We start from the raw sequence: 13,044 nt of genomic DNA, 5'->3' as shown, positions 1-13,044 counted from the left end.
CCTCCTGTAGGGGCAGATGCGCGTATAATTGTGAAGCAAGGGTTGCGCAATTCCAACCACACCTCTCCTGAATCGGCACTGTTTGAGTTCAGTGGTAAGGAAAAGTCCAGGACGACTGGAAACAATGCCGAGATAAGCGGAGAGCACATACAGTCACCTGGAAGTCCCAAATGGTCACCCATTTAGTACTGACCAGGTTCAACGTTGCTTAACTTCGGTGATCCAGTGTGAACCGGTGTGTCAACATGATTATGCCGTACATTATAATAATCAATAGAGGATCGATTCTATAATAATACACAGATGGAATTTGATGAACGACATTATCATTATTTTTATTTTTTTTTGCGAATTAGTCAACAGGGCAAATTATTTCTCGCAATAGAGGATCGATTCTATAATAATAATATATATGCAATCTGCATAAATTAAAATATCATGTTTAAGCATATTGTACGACTAGGCAACGCCGGGTGTCCAGCTAGTATATATATATATATATATATATATATATATATATATATATATATATATATATATATATATATATATATATATGAAGATAGATTAATGCAAATTTCACATTGTTTTAAATCATCTTTATCAATTTGAAAACAATGCATATTTTATAAGGAATAATGAAAAATAATTAAACTTCTTTTAACTTTTTACAGCAGAATTCCCCTTATATCAAAAAACAAAAATGCAGGAAAAATCTTTATGATATTCGTAGCTGAGACAGAACAAAAATATCATATTCCAAAAATTACGCAAATTTATCAAGTAGCTTCATTTTTGAAAATGTTTTTAATTTTATGAGTAAGAGAAGAGTGACTGACTCGCATCGCCGTTTTGAAAATAATCTCAAGAAACAAGGGAGATAACTTAACAATAATTAAAACTTGCTAAATTTATGTTGTGATGTTTTTTTTTTCTCATTAATCGCTTAAAAATGATTTTTTTGATAAAAATAAAACTATTTGATCAATTTACGTGATTTTTGGAATATGATACGTACATCATCATACATATTTTTCTTTATTTTTGTTTTCTAAAATAGGGGGCATTCTGGACAAGAACGAATGGAACCAAACCTCCTCTTTAAAAATTGAATGCAATAATTATAACAATGTTTATTCTGTTATGTTTTATTTTATGTATGGATTTATTGGTAAATTTTTACTTTAACTGCAACTCAACACTCACCTTTAAATTGACCACGTTTATACGTTTTCAGGTATGCTGAAAGCGAATATCATATTCAAATTTGGAGACAAGTATTGTTTTGGATATTAAGAAATTTTTATTCTATTTTTGTATTACTTAATGAATTTCAGTGGTCGTTTCCATTCTTAACATGGGAATGGAGCATTTTGTAACACACATGTGCACCAGTACTTGTTCAATTTGGAAAACAAACATGGCCGCCAGTGAAAACATAATGGATTGCATTGGATAATAAATGTCTTAATATCCAGAAAACTATTTGTCTGCCCAAGATTTAAATCTGATATTCTGTTTCAGCATACCCGAAAACCTATAAGGGCGTCAATTTAAAGGTGAATGCAGTTAAAGTAAAAAATACTGATTTATTTCATCATTGAAAATTTTTTTTATTATTTTTGCTTCTTTTCTCTCTCTCTCTCTCTCTCTCTCTCTCTCTCTCTCTCTCTCTCTCTCTATATATATATATATATATATATATATATATATATATATATAATTAATTAATTGGAATTGGATTAAAATTCTCGCGTTGGATCAACTTAAAATGATGTCCTTATCTATGTTCCTTTAAAAATATTTTTAACTAATTTTCAATATATGTTCTACATAGCAATATATATATATATATATATTACTTTAATAATTAAATACCTACAGACACTAGTATTTCATCCTTTCGGGAATCTTCAGTGCAGGGTGTCACGATTAACACCAGTCGATAGATTCGAACCCAGCAACACGAGCCATCTCTGGCTCTATTAGAAAAGACCGTATTCAATCGGCTACCATTGACCGACTTAATTCAACTGAAAGTGCTCAACGATAAGAAACGAGTTTCTTAGAGGGGCTTACATAATTATTTTTTTACTATAATAATTAAATACCTACAGACGCTAGTGTTTCATTCTTTATATCATCCTTTTATATATATATATATATATATATATATATATATATATATATATATATATATATACATAAGAACTTTAAAAACAATTAACTCTAATTTTCAATATATGTTCTAAATAGCAAAGTTTATATATATATATATATATATATATATATATATATATATATATATATATATATATATATATATAAATAGATGTTATTTGTTTTTGTTTTTGCGATACGTTTTGAATGAATTCAATTATTTACGAAAGTGCATTTTTACCTAAATGCGAGTTGGGAATAATTTTCCCTTTAACCAATTTGGTACCCCCACATGGGGAGCGGTATATATATTATTTTTAAAATATAATTATCCATTGACACGTATTTCATTGTCTACATGGGGTCCCGATTTCGAATCTCGCTAGACTAAGCCACTCTGATGAGTTGTAGACGACGAAACACGTGTCAGTGGATAATTATTGATATATATATATATATATATATATATATATATATATAAGAGCAAACAGCTAATAAAACACGTTAAAAACACTTTGAAAAAGAGTTAAAAACATATTTAATCTGAAAAGGAAACACTTGATAAGTAGATGGTTCTTAATCCGCGGAGTTTCGAAGAAATACTTTCCTTCTCATCAGAGGGTAGGAATTAGCAAAATGCGGAATCGGAGTTTACATACAAAAGTATTTGATGAAACTGCAAGTAAGTCAAAGATCTTACTTGATAACAAAAGTGAAGCAGAGGGAATAGGGTGAAGAAAAAGGTGATTACACGTGAATGGATAGTCTGGTGAAAGGTAAATAATCCAATGACGGTAAAATCCAAAAATATTAATCCAAGAAAGTTAATTGAATTTCCATTCGCACAAGTAAAATCAAAGGAAATCACGTAATTGGAAGATGGTCCAAAATAAACCAAAAAGCCGAAATCCATGGAATAATTCACAAATATGTACAAGGAAAAGGGGAAAAATTCCAATAATATTAATAAAAGAAAACTAAGATATGCTTTTCACACGGCTGCCAAGACATAATAATTTTATATATATATATATATATATATATATATATATATATATATATATATATATATATATATATATATATATCATCATAACTTTAAAAACAATTAACTTTAATTGTCAATATATGTTCTAAATAGCAAAATTTATGTTCTTCCATAATGACTATTTTGCTAAAGGCATTTCCGATGGAGAGATAGGCCACGCATTGAAAATCCATGGATTAAATAAAGAACTTTAAATGTCTTGTATTCTTTGTTTCAAACAATACATTTTTTGTTTAAAAATTCTATATTTTTACTTAAAAAAATTTCAATATAAATCCTACAATTATATATATATATATATATATATATATATATATATATATATATATATATATATATATATATATATATATATATATACAGGGTGACCCCCCCCCAACTCTAATTAGGCCCCGTTTCTTAGTGTTTTGTCCGAATGAAATGAAACTTTGGTCATAACTAGTTTATTATATTCAAAACATCACATCAAAACACTAGGGTCTTTGGCTTTTTTTTTTCCGTTCTACAGCATATGTTCTAGATGGCCTCCATTTAGCTTTTGTTTTTTTTTGGGGTCACTCTGTATCTCATAACTTCCAGAATGTTCAGATTCTTTTAAAATCTCACGCGAAAGCTCCCAATTCTATCTTTGATATTTCGTTAGATAACATGGGTACGTTTTACAATAACCAACAAAACAAAAAGAGAAGTGAAAAAAAACACAAAAAAAAACAAACAAATATATTCAAAAATATATTTCCAAAATAGATGCACATGAAAGACAAAAAAAGTGAAAACATAAAATATACAACAAATAAATGTAACCAAAGGCAAGATAAGTTTCTCTTCTACCTACATGGATTAGGATAAAAAGACAAGAAGACTCATTCTAACATTTGAAAAAAATAGCTTTATCTATTACCAAAAAAAAAAAAAAGATTTAAAAAACGAATTAACCTAGAACCCAATCCTCCAACGGAGACCCCTACTACCATGTCTCCTTCTCCAACATCAGGGGTCTACCGTTCCAACTTTCCAGAGGTTGAAACCCAATTACAGGAGACGAAACCGGACATATTCTGAGCTGAAGTCTGAGCGAAACTGGCATAGGGCCGACCACTTTTTTTTTTTTACATGGAGATCACCACTTATCAAGGCCCAGAAGCCACTCCGGGATAAGGGTTATTGCGTGTACAGAAATCAATGGGATAGTATCGTAGTAATCGTTAGTATTGGAGATTTGATAAAGTGTCTTACTTAAGGGGGCGGTTTTTCAGGAAATTGTTTATGTTGGACTTTAAGACATCTAAGTTGTAGCCAAGTGGGAAACAGGCAGATGAAAGAGAGTTCCACAGGCGTGCACTTCTAAGAAAGAAACTTTGTTCATGGAATCTACGTTTTGGTTTTGGCACAGTTAAAGAGTGGGGAAAATTTTTGACAGTGGTTTCAGCTTGATGGGTGTTTATTGTGAAAGATCGGCGAGGGGGAACCAGGGATTGAAGCTCAGACGAGCACTTGCCATGGAAGTAACGATGAAACAAAGACAGGCTCGCTGCGTCTCTTCTGTGGGAGAGAGGTTGCAGGGAAGAGAAAAGAGCATCCCCCACTAAGCCACAAAGTCTATTTTATACTCTGTCAAGGCAGGATAGGCTGCCTTCATACCACCTTTTTGTTTTTGCTCAATATACACCTCCAAACACCCGGGCAACGCCGGGCTGAAATGCTAGTATATATATATATATATATATATATATATAGAGAGAGAGAGAGAGAGAGAGAGATTTGTTATCGTTGTTTTTTTCCAGCAATAAATACGGTTAATATTGGCTCCGCCTCGAAGCTCATTTTTCTTTTTTTTATTTACTTAGAAAGTCGCCCTTTAATTGTTTGGACGTATATAACATTTTTATTTATTTATTATTTTTAAAACAGTAATTTACGTACACGAGTGTTTCGAGGTAATTAACTCTCGTCAGCGTAGCTCAACTGTTCCTAGGGATTGAACGTCAGACCATGTTTACCACAGTCCGGTGACTTAACCGTTAGGCCGCGAGCCCTAGATGACTTTACTGTTCATTTTTATCGCTTATAAATTTAGATTTGTTATTGTTGTTTTTTCAAGATATATATATATATATATATATATATATATATATATATATATATATATATATATATATATATATATATGTTATTTAATTAATTGGAATTCATTATTGAAATGAGTAATTTTGCGGATTATTATCCTAACAACGTTTCGGCCAACTATTCCTCTGGCCTTCGTCAGGTGGTAACCGTGACGGGATAAGAACTCCGAATCTCCTAACCGCATTCGCAGCAATTATTGCCTTCCATAGTTGTTGTCGTTACACCATGTTTTGGCCAACTAAGCCTCTGGCCAGCTTTGGGTAGGACTGAAACCACTATCTTCAGACATAGCTTACCTGGAACCGTAGAAATTCAACGTCTCTATCCACTGTGTCATGGGCGCCGGAGGGCAATCAAGGTTCGATTTTTTGGTCTTATAAATCCACGTTTATTTATTATTTGATCTTCCATTGTCAGGTCTGTACGGAAGGGTATATTTTATTTAATTAATAGGAATTCATTATTGAGATGAGTAATTTGTATTATTTAATTATGGAAGGCAGTAATTGCTGAGAATTCAGTTAGGAGATTCGGAGTTCTTATCCCATCTTGGTTATCACCTGACAAATGCTAGAGGAATAAACGTCGTAAAATAACAACTAAAAAAGACATGGATAATAGTCCGCAATAAATCAATAATTACTTATCTCAATTGAAATTCAAAATTGGCGTAAACATATGATAAGGTATTTACAGCCGAAAATTGGAAGAGAAGTTGCAATTACCTTTCATTTTATATTTTACCTGACTATCTGTGACCCGTTGGGTCAGTATGTTATATTAGCTATGGAATTAATGTATGAGCGTGCACTTGTGACGTAAAGAAAATAGTTTTTTGTGACATAGCAGAAACATTTCTATGAAAGTATATTAAAATGAAAAAAAGAATATAGGTAGATTTCTATGAGTCGTTCTGTTTATAATTGTTTATTTTGGAAAAGAAAAACTTACAGCCATTGAATTATAAGTGATTTGCCATACTTATAGGTAAATGTGCACTGAACAGATACCATAATACTTAAAGTTAAATTCAAATTTTGATATGTCTTTTAATTTAAACGCAAAAAAAAACCAATTGGGACGCTGAAAATGTACACAGTAAAACAATATGTTTTATTGTTGCATTGATTATTTATTTGCAATGAAAATTAAAAAAAACATATTTTCGGGGTTATTTATTTGTGTTGGTAGTGTAGAAGAAAATGTATGAATGTTTTTTAAGAAACGTTTATTAAAAAATGGAGAATAAATAAAAAAAATGAAGGCGGTGGGTAAATCGCCGTTGTAAAATGCTCTTATGGTTGTCAACGGGTTAAAGTATATTTATCTGTTAGAAAATTGTGTTAAAATAACTTAAATGTAATACGGAAATGAGCGATGTAAAAAAAATGCAGAAAGTATTAACAATTGTTTATTTGGATAATTTAAACGCGAAAAAAACAAAAAAAACAACTTGGACGCTGAAAACGTACACAGTAAAACAATGGGGTTTATTGTGGCGTTGATTATTTGTTTATGTATGCATGCGCAACCGGAAGTCATAAACTGGATGTAGGGTTACAACACCTGTCACAAGATTATTTGAGTTTTATAATTATATAGATTAAGCCATTATATGTGTGCGTGTGTGTGTGTGTTTTCAAAATCCGAAAATTGGAAGAAAAGTTGCCATTACCTTTCATTTTATATTTTATTAAGCCATTTTATATATGTGTGTGTGTGTGTGTGTGTTTTTATTTATTTATTTTTTTAATTCAATTTTCACCCCAAACAAGGCAACAATGCCACTTTGAAGCAGGGGGCTACTATCAGGGACTTAATTTGCAGGGGCATTATGAAGGGAGATGAGTAGAAAGATGTTTGTTCACATTACACTTGAACTTCTGCATATCAGTACAGTTGGAAAGCAGAATCCCGGAAGGGAATTCCAAAGACCTGCAGTTCTGGCGAAGAAACTATTGGAGTAAAAGTCTTTCTTGCACCTATGGATCTCTACTGTAAAGGGATGAGACTTAGTAGCTTGTCGGGTTTGTCGGGGGGTAGTAATTTTCTTATTAGTTTATTCACGTTGGGGATAAGGCATCCAACCGGATGCCAAAACATTCACTCGTTATCTCATATATTCCAACTGAGAGAGCTTTTTAAGATTCTGACTGCCCCTTTAAGTGCAGTTGTTTGAATCTCTCTTGCACTTGGTTCTCCGGGTATATTTGCAGGTAGTTTTTTAAATTCTTTTTCATGAGTTCAGTTGCTCCTAGAATAGCTGGAATGATAGAAATCTTCCTAAGATTCCAGTTTCTTTTCATGTCGTACACAAGACCTTGGTATTTCGTTATTGTGTGTGTGTGTGTGTGTGTGTGTGTGTGTGTGTTCAGTTCTATGTAAATTGCTATCTATTATTTCTATATATCTAATGTTTATTTCAATCTATATATTTAGCTATCTATGTTCGATTATGCATCTATATCTGTCTATCTATCTATCTATCCATTTATCTATCTATCTATCTATCTCCATTTATATCTTGTTCATTTATATTTATCTATGTATCTATGTTCATCTCTTTCTTCTTCTTCTTCTTCTTCTTCTTCTTCTTCTTCTTCTTCTTCTTCTTCTTCCGGAAATAAAGCTCCCCACAAAAGCAAACCAAACAAACCCCTGTAAAAAATAAAGAATAAAAAAATAAATAAATGGCGCGCAACCAGAATCAGGTTATATGTGAGTGTATATTGATGGAGAGCGGAAATGTCTGTCAAAAGCGGAGGAATACGGAAGAATATAAATACGGAGAACTGAAGGGCAAGATAAAAAAAGAAGTTCCTCCGCGGAGAAAGAAGCCTCCCCCCCCCCGTGAAATGTCCATCTTTTCGGTTCAACATTGACATTTCTTGTATTTTACAACCATTATTTATTTCTTATGGACGCATCAAAACAATAGAAAATATTTTCTACAACACAATGTCATCGGTAAAGTAGAATACTAGATGTGCTCGTGACCCGTTGAGTCACAACCAGTATCACCATTTATTCAAGTTTTATAATGAAGTGGCATGTCCAGTCGCCTGAGGTGCCCCTACCGGAAAATGCCGACGGGGTTACTCGCGCATTTTTTTTTTTTTTTTGTTTTTTTTGCAGACCAGTCTACTCTTCCTCTAAGGCACTGGCCCCTCAAATCCCACTTTCCAACCCTTATGCTGCCGTGGGAGAGAGAGAGATAAGTATTGGCATGCGCAGTCAAACGCCTACACAGTTGTTTTTTTTTTTTTAATGAATTGGAATGCTGCGACTGATGCGTGAAGTGATTTCAACAAACACTAAAAAGTAAATGGCTCTAATTGCTAGACTTTTTCATTTGCTGCTTCGCTTTCCTCCCTACTCCTCATAGCAAAGAAGTTTTCACCAAAGCAAAGTTTTCACAGAAACGTGCGAAAAATGTATTTTCAATCAATGATAATCTCTCCCCTCCCGCTCATGCAAAAAGAGGAACACATCTATGTGAAAATAGTAAACCAACAGGGAACTTAGAAACTTCTATAGGACAGGTTTCTCCAGAGTTCACCAGTCTCACCTGGTTCCTGCACAGAAGAACTCAAGAACGCCACTCATCCCATCCCCCCTCATGGTTTTTTGCAAAAGAAAAGCACTCAATGACTCATGTACCAGCATCCTACACGCTAGCAAGAGTCAGGCAAACAGAAAAGAATTACTACTCACTCATATGCAGTAACAAGAAAAAGGTAAACCAACACACATCCACAATACCACACTGCCAAATACTCACATACATATATTACTTACATATGCATGTTACTGACACTATGAACATTTTGACTTGTGACTATTAACTCAACTTTCTTCACCAAACACATAATGACTGCTTATGTGCTTTAGGAATTTGCTTTTTAGTATTCATAGGAATCACTTCACGAGATTCAGCCACGGAATCATGTCATCCCGCCGCAGGAAGGGAAAAAATATCAGCATGCCTGGCCCAACGCCTACGCACCTTTTAAACCAATTTGAGTGTAGCACATAAAATATATTAAAGTTTCTATGAGGGAGCTGTATAAAAACACTTAAAAAAAGGGACTTACGTTTCCAACCCTTTGCCACATGTAGGTCTCTGTACTACCACATTTATTGAGAGTTAATACTTCCTAAGCACTAGATAGTATGGGAATTTGCAAAACGCTATTTTGGTTAAGAGTATTTCAAATGTCTACACTCTTAAGAAATTGTTTCATGAAATACTTGAAATATATTTACATTTTAATTAGAAAACTCTGTAGCAGCCATGAATAAAATAAAGATTTCTTTTCTCTCGGGAATCAATGTCCCTGCTGAGCAATTTGGCCATACACTGAAAAATCAGCTTGCAGGGCACATTGATTCCATTTCTCCGTTGAGGAATTTCTTTAGCTCCTTTGGGAATCACGGTAGGTCAACAGAGAAAACCAGGCAAGCATCTGTTGCGGACAGGATATAATAATACCCTAACTCGCTACAAGAAAATAATGAAATGAATTGAATGAAGAAAACAAAGAACTCAAATGCTGGAATAAAATAAACATGTCGTTTATTTTCTGTTGAGAAATGAAAGTCTTCGGTGTACACATGTTCATTCAGCCGTTGACGACTACACGCGTGGAAGGAAAGGGGGAATGCAATAGAGAAACGCGAAGTGGCAAGCCGTCTGTAGAAAGAAAGGATTAAGCTCAATAGAACGTCGCGCACATGTCTGTGTCGATGGGCCAAAGCGAAGGGGAAATAGAGTGAGAAAAGTCAATCCAGTTCATGGAGAGAGAAAGCGTATAAAGTGTGCTTGCGCTTGCCTCACATTACAGTAGCAGGGAAAGTGACGTTAGAACATGCGGTCGGTTCGTCGACTAAGCAGCTCGAATGCTGGTCCAGATGAAAAAAGGGAAGTTAACAGGTTTTGTTGACTTTTATACTGGAGTTAGTGTTCTGGGTGCACATGTCTTGTTTTCAATTAAAAGGAAGTGACGTCACAGCTCGGGTGTGTGTATGCGCATGAATGTGACCGTGTGTATGAGGCTGTGTATGTGCGTGCGTGTGTGTGTGCGTACGTGCCTGCGTACATGTGGGTGTGTATATGTAAGGGAAAACATGTTCGAACACATCAAAAACATTACTTTTCTTCTTCTCTCTCTTTCTTGTCCCTATCCACAGGACACTCCACCATTGACGATCTTCGCCAAAGATAACTGCTGGCCAACCTATAACAGCCAAAAGAACTTCCACCTCTTCATTTTTCTTCAGTCGGACACCATTCAACTTTCTGCCACCGAAATAAACATTTTTGTTGTTGTTTTTAAAAAGAGGTTTTGTCTTTCCTTCTGTGTTATCTTTTCGTTTGCTATTAATTCATAGAAGTGCATCTTGCATCTCTAAAACCCCGTCCCCAAATTTTAGAAGCGTAACATATACGGCATAACTCACATTGACACACTGGTTCCCGTCAGGTCAGCAAAGTTAAGCAACGTTGAGCTTGGTCAGTACTAAAATGGGTGACCATTTGGGAATTCCAAGTGCTGTACGTGCTTTCCTCTTATCTTGCCATAGTTTCCAACCATCTAGAGCTTAACCTTGCCACTAGACTCAATCAGTGTCAATTCAGAAGAGGTGTGGTTGTAGATTGCACAACCTGTGCCTCACAATTACATGTACAGCTAACCTTACAGGTAGTATCCATTGTCTCTTGAGACTGGACTGGGGTATTGCATCGCATCATAACACAGTACATATGTTTACAAACGTGTTAACATGTAGCATACGCTGCAAGGAACAGAAGACAAGTCATAACTCAACTCCTTTTTGCTTGAAGCAACAATATTTATTTCCAGGTACTTTCCCGAATAAAACGTGATTGCGCTCCTTCTCTCTGACCTCTACCTCCTTGAACGTCATCGTCCGTTTGTGCACGGTGACGCTGTTTCGCAACTCGGCATTTGCATACAACTCTCCACACTTACACTCCACAGTCAGAGAACATTTTTTACATGCTGCCATACTTGACAATGTTTGCTTGAATGAAAAAATACTGCCTGAATAGACACAACACTGATGATTGCATGAGCATGAAACACTAGTGTTTCTAGTTCTTTTTTATTTTTTCTCCTTACGGTGACGTCATTTCGCACATGGCTTGGTATTTGCATACATTTCACATCTCTAAAATAATAATTTAAAAGTCTTCAGTCTGTAATGGAATAAGTTCATGAGTGAAGAGTAACATTCGATGCTACTAAGACTAAACGTCTTTCCTTGAGCGATTACAAAAATCCTTTTCAACCACCGAGTATCATAACAAATAACACCCTAACTGAAAGCCTTTAAACGCATCGGTTTAACATTCACAGGCAACACAAATTGGAACAAACATACTGCTGCAAGGAACTGCTACACCAGAGAGTTGCCTACATATTTACAAAGCCACAATTCACGCATGCATGGAGTATTGTTGCCACATCTGGTCTAGTTCATCTACCACTAGTCTCTTACTCTTAGATATTGTCCAAAAAAAGAATCAAACCTATTAGGCCCCACACTATCTGTAACGTTACGCACATTTACACATGTAGACCCAACAAGTTGTAGCAGAGTACGTCACAAGGAACATAGGACAAGTAATAACTCGACTCATTTTTTTTTTTTGTTGTAACAACAGTATTTATTTTTTAATTCTTTTGCCACACGTGACTTCTTGTTATGGCTGTGACGTCACCCCCGTCTCTAACGTGATCGCCTTTCCTTTTTGCATCTTTTTCCTTTTCCTTACCGTGACGTCATTTCATACACAACTCGGTATTTGCATATGCATATTACACACTCTGTTATATATCAACCAAACTCCAACCCTTGTCCCATTGCCGCAATATTCAATCCCTGTATTTTCATGTAATGTACTCTGATGAACTTGACAAGCAGCAAAATCTCACCTCTTCACAGATATCTTTTTTCTCTCTCTCTCTCTCTCTCTCTCTCTCTCTCTCTCTCTCTCTCTCTCCTGTCCCTGTCCACTGGACGCTCCAGCAATGATGATTTTTGCCCAAAGATAACTGCTAGTCAACCTGTGACAGCCCCAAAACTTCCAACCTTTCCATTTTCCTCACTTGGACACCGTCCAACTTTCTCTCACTTAAATAAACTTTCCTGTTTTTATTTTCTTCTATGCGAAAACTCGCTACAATCACAGGCAGGAGTTAATTCTCGCAACTCGATATTTGAAATTTGTGATTGGACAAGCCAGCTCTCAATCATGTGACCAAGTACATAAAAGGTGAAATCTGAAACTCTTACTCTCTTCCTGACTGGCTCCAGCTGGCAGCAGACTTCGCCTGGAGCTTTGGCCCCAGGCCGAATGTGAGTACAACAAGCTAACGATGGCTCTCTTCAAACTCACATTTATTTCCACGTGCAGTACCCAAACAAACATTTTTTATCATGCTAAAGAACTGCTCTTGTCGATACACCGACACGCAAACACACCCACGATAACACGCAAATACACTGAATACCCTTTCAACAGGCCTGACTAATGTCTAATCTTTGTCTCCACATCAGGAACTCTTTTCACAACTACTATAAATACAAGCGTACACGAACACTGGACTCTTCTACTAACATGCTTCTCTCTTGTACACGCTACTAATGAGGATAACAAATAAAGTTGTTTATTACGTGTTAAA

Source organism: Euprymna scolopes, chromosome 34, assembly GCF_053919585.1.
Source record: "Euprymna scolopes isolate OS-2025 chromosome 34, ASM5391958v1, whole genome shotgun sequence".
Classification (NCBI taxonomy): domain Eukaryota; kingdom Metazoa; phylum Mollusca; class Cephalopoda; order Sepiida; family Sepiolidae; genus Euprymna; species Euprymna scolopes.
The sequence above is the reverse complement of the archived record's forward strand: the minus strand, read 5'-3'. Positions refer to the sequence as shown.